We start from the raw sequence: 13,087 nt of genomic DNA, 5'->3' as shown, positions 1-13,087 counted from the left end.
GAACATGTGCCACAGAGATTTGGATCAGTGAGTGAATCCTAAGCATACCTTGTCATGTCCCTTTGGAACCCAAAGGCCAATCCACATGAAAGCCGAGACATGCATCAGACTGCTCAGACCTGTTATTTTGGGCAAGTTGGTCCATTTTTTAATACTGAGTCAAAATAAGCTGTTTTTTGCCTCCCAAAATGCCCCTCCCCCTTTATTGAGGTTAACATATTTCAGAACTTTAAGTAAACCATTGCTGTAGCTGGGTAAAGTCGCCCCAGGTCCATCCTCTAGGAACTGCTGTTGTTATCTGCTCTGCCATCCATCCCTCAAAAGGGTTATCAGCCTAGGTCTGCTCTGTAATTATTGCAGAGCTCCAATTTGCTTTAGCCGTGTCAACAGTTCCCCTCTCTCATGCATATTTACTAATCAGTGCATCCACCTATGCACTCTTTACCAATGAAGACCCAAGGTACCGTTCTGGCTCCTGTGAGCTGTTGCAAGTAATCTTGAATTTCGTTGATGTTACCGTTGGCTGTGATATCGGCAAATTCCAAAGGCCCTTGTTTGAAGGGCAGTTGGCTGAGGATCTCCTGCGTCCTTCTGCAGTAGGGGTAGGTGGGCTTGATGAACATGACCACCTTCCCAGGCTGGATCTTGCTGTTCACAAATACTTGAGCCATGCTGTCAGGCTGCTGCCTCTCTGGGAGGACACCTCGATTGCAAATATTGCTTGGGAGTGAAGTGTTTTTTTTTTAATAGATCAAGAAAATTATAATAAAATGTTTTAAAACTGATTAAAAAAGTTTATGATGGCAGGTATGGAATGTGAGCAAAGAGTAATTATTCGAATTTTGGGCAAAGCACATGCCTCGTTAAGATCTTGGAAGCAACACAATAAGTTAATAGATTTGTTACGGAGTGAAAATGGTGTCACGGTAATACTCATCATCAGAACTTGCCCATCGTATGGTCGTGGTGATTGACTACCCAGCTTTCATTCTGTTTTAGATGATTAGTCTAAGCAGTCATGGTTAATCCCATTTCATCTGCTAATGAAGAATTAGAGTTGGTCTGTAACCTATTTTGTTCAGTGAGATGTGACGGAAAGTCTGAAGGGTCAGGGTGCATCTGGAAAATGGTTTCTTGACCCTAAAAAGAGATAAAGAGATGGTGCCTTTTTTTCCTCTTACTCTGTTATGTCTGAATATGATGGCTAGAACTGCACAAGACATCTTAGGGTAGTGAAAAAAACTAAGCAGGAAGCTGATCTAGAAGATGGCAGAGCAGAGAGAGGAAACCTGAGTTCTTGATGACCTTACTGAACTGCTGATTGTATTGTACTTGGTCTGCCTTACTTCCGAACTTCCAGTTCTGTGAGATGATACAGTTCCTTATTGTGTAAGCCAGCGTGATCTGGCATTTTGTCACTTGCAGCCAAAAGCATTCTGAGTGGTGTACTCACTTTGTCCCAGGCAGATTCACAGCAGCTGGTTTTGATTTGATTTTGATAGATTTAATGGCTTCAGAAAGTGGGTGCAGCTTTTAACCAGCCAGCTCTTGCCTCAGTCTTCTCTTAGAGGCTCTGCATTAGACCAGGGTTCTTCGCAGAAGGCAGCAGGGAATCCACCAGCACCTGTCATCTCTTCTGGAGCCTTTTGGATCCTTTGACTGTCTGGTGATGTGACTGCTTTTTTGTCATTCATTTGTTCTTTTTCCTGATTCTGATTTCTTGATATGTTTTAGTCCCTGTTCTTGAGTTCTTTGCATCTTATGCCTGACCTCAAGATTGTTCGATAAATTTATTTTCCTCTCTTCCTTCTTCCCTGAGCCTCTCTTCTTTTATCTCTCTCATCCATTCCTGTCTCACTTTGTGACTTCATGGCAGGTAGGGGCTAGTCTAAGATGTATATAATCTTTGTCAGAAGTAGTAGTGAGTTAAGTAGTCACATTTAAGATCTGGCATCGGGTCCCATCACTTCATGGCAAATAGATTCGGAAACAGTGGAAACAGTGAGAGATTTTATTTTGGGGGCTCCAAAAATCACTGCAGGTGGTGACTACAGCCATGAAATTAAAAGAAGCTTGCTCCTTGGAAGAAAAGTTATGACCAACTCAGACAGCATATTAAAAAGCAGAGACATTACTTTGCCAATAAAGGTCCATCTAGTCAAAGCTTTGGTTTTTCCAGTAGTCATGTATGTGAGAGTTGGACTATAAAGAAAGCTGAGTGCCAAAGAATTGATGCTTTTGAACTGTGGTGTTGGAGAAGACTCTTGAGAGTCCCTTGGACTTCAAGGAGATCCAACCAGCCCATCCTAAAGGAGATCAGTCCTGGATGTTCATTGGAAGGACTGATGTTGGAGCTGAAACTCCACTACTTTGGCCACCTCAGGCCAAGAGTTGACTCATTGGAAAAGACCCTGATGCTGGGAGGGATTGGGGGCAGGAGAAGAAGGGGACGACAGAGGATGAGATGGCTGGATGGCATTACTGACTCAATGGACATGAGTTTGAGTGAACTTTGGGAGTTGGTGATGGACAGGGAGGCCTGGTGTGCTGCGCGGTTCATGGGGTCGCAAAGAGTTGGACATGACTGAGCAACTGAACAACTGAACTGGACTGACTGAAGTAGTCACATAGCTGTTTGCTCTAGACTAGTATGGCAAATAGTAAGACTAGGTCAGTCCTCAGTCCATTTTCTCATCTAGTGCCTTTTACTCATGGCATAGTACAAGTAACACCTGACATGTCTAGGGGTCGGGGCTTGTGAGTCTTATTATGGCTTCACTATTTGCTACCTGAAATCTTGGGCAAGTCACTTAAAGAGACTGAGTATCTTCTTTAGAATTTGTTATTAGTTGTTCAGTTTTTTTCCCAGTAGTTTTTATTGGGATTCAAATGAAATAATGTGAACATGGCAAATGAAAGAAGAATTTTTTCCTGAAAAAGAATAAGCAGTCTTGGTTGGATTTTCTGTTTTTTTTTTTTTTTTCAGATAAACTAATGTCGAAGTCTCTAGAATCAACTCTGTAGCTTGTTAGAATGTTCATAAAAAGGCAATGAAATATGATGTGAGACATAATTATACAAGTATTCAGGGGTTGAAGTTGATATTTTAGTGGTAGATTACAGCCTGAAATAAAAAGAAAGGGCCACACAGTATGAAGGGGAAATAAAGGTCAGGATGTTGATCTTCAGGCTTATTTCTAGTTCAACCAGAAATTCTGGTCAGCCAAATTAAGGGAAAGAGAAACCAATGGAAGAAACACCCCCCTCTAGTGGCGAGGAGCCAGGTTCTACACTTGTTTCCTAAGATGTGTGATTGGGGAATGGATGGCTTCTTAGGATGTCTTCAGTTTCTTAAGAAGTACCCTCAAGGGATCCAGAGTTGACATTCTTAACGAAGATCATTAATTACTTCAGGTTTTCCTGATCAGGTGTATTGATACATAAATAGTATGTTGGCAGTCTCACATGGGATCAATTGTCTGAAAAATGTAGAGGCTCCTGTTGTTGGAAGAGATTCACAGTTTTTATGTACTTTTATGTAGGTCATTTAGAGAATTAGGAGACCACTGTTACTAAATTTCTTATTGATCTGAGATGATACAGTAGGAACCTCTATAGACCCATGTGTAGGTGAATAAAGCCTGTGATGGTATAGAGTAGTATTCATCTGTATTTATACAAAATAATGATTGTGGATTTCCTAAGGGTAACTTTTGATTTGAAATATTTAGTGGTCATTGGGAGAGCCAGGTGTTTTAATTTATATCTCAGAAGTGATTTGATTTTTGCTTATAGAAAGGTAGTGAATTTAAATATATTAAAATAACTTACTGCCCATAATTCAGTGGCTTGGTAGGGACACCTAATGTATTCTTGAAGGACATCTCATCTTAAGGATGTGTTACTGATGATAATACTTGCAATGGATTATTATTGCATCTACAAATTTCAAGAGTCCATTCAGATTTTTATTGTTTTGAACTTCTATTTGGGAGGAATTCTTTTACGTTAACTCTGAAGAGGCAAAATTTCAAAGAATGAAATGTTTATGGTATTCTGTGTTAGACCTGAGGAAACTCTGAATATCATTCAACTGTGATATAGAAAAGAATGATTATGGAACAAGAAAATAAAGACTGCATCATCAGACTGCCATTTCTTTATTTTTAATGTCAAACTTTGTGCTCCGAAGGAAAGAAATTTGAAGCTTGCAGTAGAACTAGCTTCTCAATAGTTCAGAATATGTTTGATGATATTTCTTGTGAAATAAAAATGGAAGAATTCTCTAGAAAATGTAAACTCGTACATGGATAAAGTGAGATTATAGGGTTATGAAACTTTAGTGTACAATGGATAGAATTAATACTCTTAGTTTATGATTATACTTCATAAATATACTTGATTTCAGGAAAGAAGAACTAGATCTGGCAGTAGATCAGGATCCACCTATTGGGGAAAACCAGAAAATAGGAGGAAGAAGTTATTAATGGTTCATTCTTAGCCAGAAGAATTCAGTATGGAATATTAAGGTCAGCTAGAGAAAGAATTATGATTTTGTTAAGTGAGTTCACAGATATCTTTGAAGGCAAATCAGTTAGAACTGATTTGTTCATGTATATGGGGCAATAAAACAATTAGATGGTCTCTTTTCTAAATTAGTATGACAGTAGTAGAAGATATTTGGAGGGAAGAGAAATGGCTGATAAGGCTAGTGGTAATTAGACCTTCTTCATTAAATCCTAGCACTAAAGAAGTTCTCTGTACTTTAGTAATAGCTTAATTCTATAAATAAAATTTAATATTAAAAATTGATACAAGGTTGGCATTGCTAAAATTAGGCAGTACTGATTTGTGTAAAGGGTTGCAGTAAGTGGGCTTGAATAAAGAACCCAAACTTCAAACCTCATTTGAAATTCCAGATAAAGTTTAAGAATAATAATTCATATTTGTAAAGGATTTTATAGTATTCTTAATATTTTCACATGTATGATCTCATTGATTCTGTATGTATGATCAGAACATGTATCAGATTTCTGGGGGATAGTAGCACAGGTTTGATTATCCCATTTTTACAAATGAGGTCATGGAAGCTCCGAGAGGCTAACCTACTTACTAAAGAGCCAATAGGGACTAAATGACAAGAGTGGGACTTAAGATGTGTACCTTTTTCAGGGACCACCAGTTCAACCCACTGCATTCAATGTATGTTGTTTAATTCTATATGTTCCTTTTGGATTGAATAAATAATCTTGTCTGAACGCGGGCAAATGGGCTAGGGAATTTTTAGCTAGTATGTATAGAGGCACATTTAAAATATATATGTTTGGTGCTAAATGCTTAGTTACTAGAATTGAACTAATTAACCCAAGAATTCCACCAAATCATTACACTAGGGTTACATTTGCAGAACTATGAAAAAGGAACTAAATTAAAGTAACATCTGACTATTCATGATTAACAAGAATCCAGCTTTTTTGTTTCATGTTCAATTGGACTAAAAGGTGTGTGTGTGTATGTGGTGTGAATGAATATAAGAGATATTCTTTGGTAATGGGATAGATTTCTTAAATCACATGGGTCATTTGGGTCGTATAAATCAAGGTCCATGTATGTAGATTCTTTAAGGAAAGGGACTTGGTGTGTCTTGTTCACAATTAGATCCCCACTGTTGTTCCTGATACATAAATGTGCTCAAAGAATTTGCTAAATGAATGAAATAACTTTTTATGACACCCAAATCAGGCAGCCACAAGTCCCAAACTGTTTCACTTTGTGGAGATCCCTGAATAACAGTAAGATTGTAGGAGAGTCTCCACTGACTGCAAGAGATTCCATTGTGAGTCCATTTACTTTTGATGGAGCCTATGGCCTTTTCTTCTCTGTTAATCTTTACTCTGGGCCAAAAAACTGTTGTCAGTGTCTTGTTCACATTAAAGAATAATCAGTGAGATTGCTTCCGCCTATCAGTTCATGTCTCACTTGCATGGAGCTCAGCTACCACTGGAGGCATTCTGGTAGGCTAATCCAGCCAGCTCTTCAGGTCATTAGTGCTACACATTAAGCTCTGGGGAGAGGGCAGGCTTTTGTCCTCTCAATAGTGTGCAGAGTTCAGACTCTGATACAGCTTTCAATGTTAACAGGTAGAAGTTTGGTGACTCAAATGATGTGCCAGACTTCCCATGTGTTATCGAAAATACTGTTTCCAGCCAGCCTTTTAGAAGCTAAGAACTATCATCATCCCTGTTTTACAGAAGCATAAAGAAGTTAAGTACTTGACCAAGTCACACCAAGGTATGAGCCCAGGTAGTCTTGCTTCAGAGCCTACATTCTTATCCGTGCCCATTGCCAGCCTCATATTCATTCATTTATAAGTAATCTCTTGTTTCTTTCTGAAAACTCATATTTTTCTTTCTTATTCTTAAACTTCAGAAATTCCATCAGGATATGTCTAAATGTATGCCTTTTTACATTTATCCTGCTGGAACTCAGTGAGTGCTTCTGATCTAACAGCTCTAGTCTTCTCCTGAGGGTAGTTTTCTTGTTTTGTGTTTTCATTATTGCTTTCTGCATTATGGTCTTTGGTCTGCCTCTCGAACTTCTTTTATTTACAATTAGGCTTTCTAGAATGGCCCTCTGGTTCTTTTTTTTTTTTTTTTTCATTCAGGAATTCCATTTCTTTTTATTCTTTCCCTGGACAGTGTGTTAAACTTTCACTTGCTTTTCCAGATAACAGATTTGTTCTTCAGAAAGGTCTCTTCTACTTTTTACTTCCTCAATTAAAATTTAAGTCATGTTTGAAGAATTTCCCAGTATCATATTTTGTTCTGTTTGTTTTGCATTCAATATCTTATAAAAATACTGTAACCACGCAAACCTGATTTATTTTAGAAATGTGAAGCTATTGCAATGTGAGTAAATAGTAACGTAATATATCACGTTGGTAAATCAAAGGAGAAAACCATAAGGTAATTTCCACAGACATTGTAAAGGTATTTGATAATCAGTACCCATTCTTGATTTTAAAGAGAGAAACAAAAAATAGCTCTAAGTAATCCAGGAAATGAAGAATAACCATTGTCATACTTAACATTGAAATACTTATACAACATTTCCCAAATGTATCCCTCTGAAATGTGGATCTAGTGTTTTATATAAAAAAGAGTATCTTGGTGTACTGCTTAGCCTAAAGCAAGTTACTATAACAAACACTAACATTTTAGTAGCTTAATACAATAGAAATTTATTTCTCTCTCATGCAGTAGTCAATGTGGATGTTTCTGATTGCTAGACAGTTGTTCTCTCTCAGGTGATTCAGAAACTCAGGTTCCTTGCATCATATGGCTCTCCCTTTCCCTCCAGCCTTGAAATCTGTTTCCAGCTGGTAGAAAAACAAAGAAAGGGTAGAAAATATGCATCGTCTTCTCAGTTTCTTTGGCCTGAATATGACACATGTCTGTTCATATCCCTTATTCTGTTGACCAGACAAATGACCTCACCTGTCTGTAAGGGGTATGTGTGTGTGTGTGTGGGTGGGTGTGTATGTGTGTGTGTGTGTGTGGTAGGGGAGGAGAATGGAAAATAGTATCTTGCTGGGCAGCCAGAGGTAGGGAAATAAGTAGGTGTTCTCATTTGTAGTTGGCAGGGCTAGAAATTAGGACCATCTGAATGGAGAATACTGTGGTAATGTCTATGAAACTAAAAATGTACATATCCTTTGACCTTAAAACTCCACTTCTGCAGATACAGTCACAAATGTGTGCATATTTGCATTTTAAGGATATATGTAGCATTACTGTACTAGCAAGAGGTTGGAAATATTCTGAATGTCCATCAAAGTGTACTGGATGAATAAGGTATTGTATTTAAGTACAGTGGAACACTCTGCAGCCACTAAGAGGAACAAGGCAATGATATGTGTACTGCCTGGGGGATAGAAGCAAGGTACAAAACTGTGTGCACTACTACCATTTATTTAAAAAGAGAAATATACACACACATGCTCATATAGTCATAGACTACTCGTGGAACGATCGTAAGAAACTGGTAAAAGTGGTTGCTTCTGTTTAAAAGTGTAAGGTAATGGAGGGTAGAAGGGAGAAGGCTTTTCCTATGTACTCTTTTTGTGGTATGCTCCTCTTAAAATATAAAAGTCAGTTGTAGAAGTATAGTAAATAATGTGGAAAGATGGTTGTAATATATTGTTGCCTGAAAAGCTACTTACTGAAAAGAATGTAAAATGTTATTATTTTTATAAATAAATAAAATTTAAATGGCATATACCAAAATGTAGTGATTTGTAGTTTTTTGCTTATCTGTATTTTTTCATAATGAACATATATCACCTTTGTAATTAAAAAAATTGTAAAACTAAAATAAATACAATGAAAACTTTTCCTAGGGGTCCCAGTTAACCCTGCCATGAAATCTTCCTCCATTTTTCCTGTTAAGATTAATGAGTACTTCTTTTTTGCTTTCATGCTACATTTTTCATGCTACACTTATCACAGCCTGAATTGGATTATCGTGTACACATTTGGCTCACCTTTTCTGTGTATTCTTTAAGGGTCTGGATCATACCAAATTCATCCAGGTATCCCTGTCAATGCAAAGAAGAGTGTCTTTCCCCTAACAGGTGTGCATTCAGTATCGAGTTGGCGTGTAAAGCAGGGGACACAATCAGTACAGTGGTTGTAAATTTTGTTCTTGCATGATGTAGCCTGTATTTTAACACTGTATCATTCACTGACTCTTTAGTAATGCCAGTGGCTTACTGGGTAGAGTGCAAAGTACGTAAGTCAAAAGGTTTCCTTTCTAAAATGATAGCGATTGCCTTCAGTGATTGCTGTCTCTGCATCATAAATTAGTGTGAGTTCATTTCAGAAATTTATGTAGTTAAAAAAGGACTAAGTTAAGTAAATGTAAGAACAGTCAAACTGCTGATGACATGGGCCCTGCTCTGATACAGGTGAGACTCCTATCTGCTTGGTATTTTAATTTGAGAGCAGTTTCATCCTACCTTTCATACTATTTTACTTTCCCCATTTCTATCCTTTTGCTACAATCCCTCTTTGTATGCATTGCTGTATTATTGATGTGGTCATTATGGGTTGGTTATGGTCCTCCCTTGGTGGCTCAGAGGGTAAAGTGTCTGCCCACAGTGCGGGAGACCCGAGTTCGATCCTTGGGTCGGGAAGATCCCCTGGAGAAGGAAATGGCAACCCACTCCAGTATTCTTGTCTGGAGAATCCCATGGACGGAGGAGTCTGGTAGGCTACAGTCCATGGGGTCGCAAAGAGTTGGACACAACTTCACTTTCACTTTCATGAGTGAATGAAATGCAAATTGAAGAATTGGGAGTGGATAACATTACTTGGGCAGCAGTAACTTTTTTTTTAATGGAAAGTTGTTTGAAAATAGATTAGATGATCTTGATTCTTTGCAGTTCCCAGTTTTCTTGTCACAGTGACCTTATCCTCCCTGTTTCCTATGTTCCAGTCATAGAAGTTTACTTATTATACTCCAGAGTTTTCTTCTAGAGCCTTTCCTCAAACCTTTTCTTCTTGGGAGGTCCACTTGTGTGTGTTCACTGATCCAAGCATTCAGTTCAGTTCAGTTCAGTTCAGTAGCTCAGTCGTGTCTGACTCTTTGCGACCCCATGAGTCGCAGCATGCCAGGCCTCCCTGTCCATCACCAACTCCTGGAGTTCACTCAAACTCATGTCTGTCGAGTCGGTGATGCCATCCAGCCATCTCATCCTCTGTCCCCTTTTCCTCCTGCCCCCAACCCCTCCCAGCATCAGAGTCTTTTCCAATGAGTCAACTCTTCTCATGAGGTGGCCAAAGTATTGGAGTTTCAGCTTTAGCATCAGTCCTTCCAATGAACACCCAGGACTGAATTTTCTTTAGAATGGGACTGGTTGGATCTCCTTGCAGTCCAAGGGACTCTCAAGAGTCTTCTCCAACACCACAGTTCAAAAGCATCAATTCTTCGGTGCTCAGCTTTCTTCACAGTCCAACTCTCACATCCATACATGACCACTGGAAAAACCATAGCCTTGACTAGATGGACCTTTGCTGGCAAAGTAATGTCTCTGCTTTTTAATATTCTATCTAGGTTGGTCATAACTTTCCTTCCAAGGAGTAAGCATCTTTTAATTTCATGGCTGCAATCACCATCTGCAGTGATTTTGGAGCCCCCAAAATAAAGTGTGACACTGTTTCCCCATCTATTTCCCATGAAGTGATGGGACCAGATGCCATGATCTTCATTTTCTGAATGTTGAGATTTAAGCCAACTTTTTCACTCTCCACTTTCACTTTCATCAAGAGGCTTTTGAGTTCCTCTTCACTTTCTGCCATAAGGGTGGTGTCATCTGCATATCTGAGGTTATTGATACTTTTCCCAGCAATCTTCATTCTAGGTTGCGTTTCTTCCATCCCAGCGTTTCTCATGATGTACTCTGCATATAAGTTAAAAGAGCAGTGTGACAATATACAGCCTTGATGTACTCCTGTTCCTATTTGGAACCAGTCTGTTGTTTCATGTCCAGTTCAAACTGTTGCTTCCTGACCTGCATACAAGTTTCTCAAGAGGCAGGTCAGGTGGTCTGGTATTACCATTTCTTTCAGCATTTTCCAGTTCATTGTGATCCACACAGTCAAAGGCTTTGGCATAGTCAATAAAGCAGAAATAGATGTTTTTCTGGAACTCAGCGGATGTTGGCAATTTGATCTCTGGTTCCTCTGCCTTTTCTAAAACCAGCTTGAATATCTGGAAGTTCAAGTTCACATATTGCTGAAGCCTGGCTTGGAGAATTTTGGGTATTACCTTCCCATAAAGAGCCAAGTCAGATGCTGCCTCTTCAGAGAAGTTGCAGACCCTCCCAGTCAGTCTTTACTCATCCTACCAGTAAATTGTTATAATTCCATGAGAGCACTAGTTGGAATTAATGTGTTCATTCTGTATACATTCACTGAATGTCTGCTGTGCATATGTTGTTCTGGGAGCTAGGATGGGAGAATAGTGCAGCAGACTGTCCTCAAGCTTACAGCGTAGTGGAGGAGGCAGATAAACAGAGGACTTTGAGTATAGTATCAGAAGAGTAACCAGTGTGTGCAGGATTCTGTGGGAGCCCAGACAGGGAGCATCTCACCTAGCAGGGGATGGGGGTTCCAGACAGATTTGAGTTGAACAGCATGTTGTAGGTCATGGAGAGAACGAAATGTCTTGCACCTCTGAAGAATGAGAAATAACTCGGTTAGGCTGGAGTGTGGATGGGGGAAGTGGTAGGAGATGAGACTGGAGAGGCAAGAAGGAATGGAGTCCTGATGGGTCTTTTGTGCCTCTGTTATGGGGCTTTGCTAGACATTGCTCCATTTTTATTTAAAGGATTGATTTATCTGAAATAGAGTTGAACACTTTTTTGCACTCCATCAAATCTGCACGCGTTATCTTAACCTAATCTTTACAACTGTCTAAGGTAGGTATAGTGTCTTAGAGTGTTTAAGTGAGGCCACTGTACAATAGTAGTTAAAATGGCTTGGGTTTGAATTTCAGCTCATCAGTTTACTAGTTTTGGACCTGGAAGTTACACATTTGCCTCAGTGTCTTCATCTGATAACTATAATAATGATACCTATCTCTACCTCGTGGGGCTTCCCAGGTGGCTCAGTGGTAAAGAATCTGCCGGCGATGCAGGAGATGTGGGTTGAAGGAGAAGGAAATGGCAACCTACTCCAGTATTCTTGCTTGGAAAGTCCTATGGACAGAGGAGCCTGGCGGGCTACAGTCCCCGGGGCTACATGACATGGTGACTATGCATGCATGCATGCAAATACATGTAAAGTGCTTAGCTCTTTAGTTGCTAAGTGACTGCATACTCAGTAAATGTGATTCTTGATTATTAAAAACCGTACCTCTGGGACTTCCCTGATGCTCCAGTAGTAAAGACTCTGTGCTCCTAATGTAGGGGCCTGGGTTCAATCCCCAGTCAGGGAATTAGATCCCACATGCCATAACTAAGACCTGGCATAGCCAAATAAATAAGATAAATTGAAAAAGCATTCTCCAAAGTCACATGAGCAGTTAGTGGTGAAGCACAGGGTGAACAAGGCAATCTGATTTCAGAATCTTTATTGTAACTGCTTTTGTGGTTACAGAGAGATGATTAAAGATAGGTTCTAAGCAGTGGAATCAATGAAGAATTTCAGTCAACACGGGAAATACCTTTTAGGGTAGGAAATTCCTAAGAGCTCTTCACATTACCCCGACTTTAAGAACTCTTCTTTGCTACCCAGCCTGCATATAGGGACTTATGTGAGGAATGTGTCTCTGTAATTTAGGTTAATGACATGAATTCCACATTTATAGTGCACATGAGTAATGAACCTGGAGAATATCTTACAAATATCTCCCTCTAGGAGTTGGTCTAGTAGTGCTGACACCTGGGATACCGTGTCAAGCCTGTTGCTCTGTTCATCTCCATACTCCCTATATTTTTCCAACTTTAGGACCCAAGTGGGAGTCTTATGTTGGAGGATGTTGTGCAAACCACATGCATAAAGAAAATAATTTACATTTTTCCTTTCTTAGCTTCTGGAACATCAGTGATTCCATCCTCCCACTTCCATTGGGCAGAAATTGAGGTATTCTCCTTATGCTTCCTCATTTTCTCCAAAACCCACCACACATACATAAACTCTCTCCCCCATAAGAGAGAGGGATCCAGCATAGCTACTTTTTTCTGATTCAAGGACCCAAGAATATACAAAGTCTTTGGTAATAAAGGAGCACACCAGCACGCTAACTTCTCCATTCCTACTCTTGCCACTCACAATTGTCTTGTAGCTTTCTTTTCTCTCTTTGCTCAGTTTTGTATCTCTCTTGTCTCTTGCACAATGTCTGGTGTGTAGTAGGCATTCAGTAAATAGGTTTTGAAAGATGCGTTGCATCTTCAATATCTTAATGATACTCAGTTACAGAAAAATGTGCAAATATATTGCCTTGCTTTAAATTGTTTTATGAGAGTGGATTATTCTTAGCAAGCAGGCCCCATCTTCACCTCCACTGCCACACTGGAGCTCCCACA

General features: G+C 39.4%; 1 pseudogene; it reads right to left on the bottom strand.

Annotated features, from left to right (window-relative positions):
- Positions 1-299: 299 nt before the first annotated feature.
- Positions 300-1,800, bottom strand: LOC133252829 (glutaredoxin-1-like; annotated as a pseudogene).
- Positions 1,801-13,087: the final 11,287 nt, after the last annotated feature.

This window comes from Bos javanicus, chromosome 8 (assembly GCF_032452875.1).
Source record: "Bos javanicus breed banteng chromosome 8, ARS-OSU_banteng_1.0, whole genome shotgun sequence".
NCBI lineage: Eukaryota > Metazoa > Chordata > Mammalia > Artiodactyla > Bovidae > Bos > Bos javanicus.
Note: the sequence above shows the minus strand (reverse complement) of the source record. Positions and strands in the feature narration are given on the sequence as shown.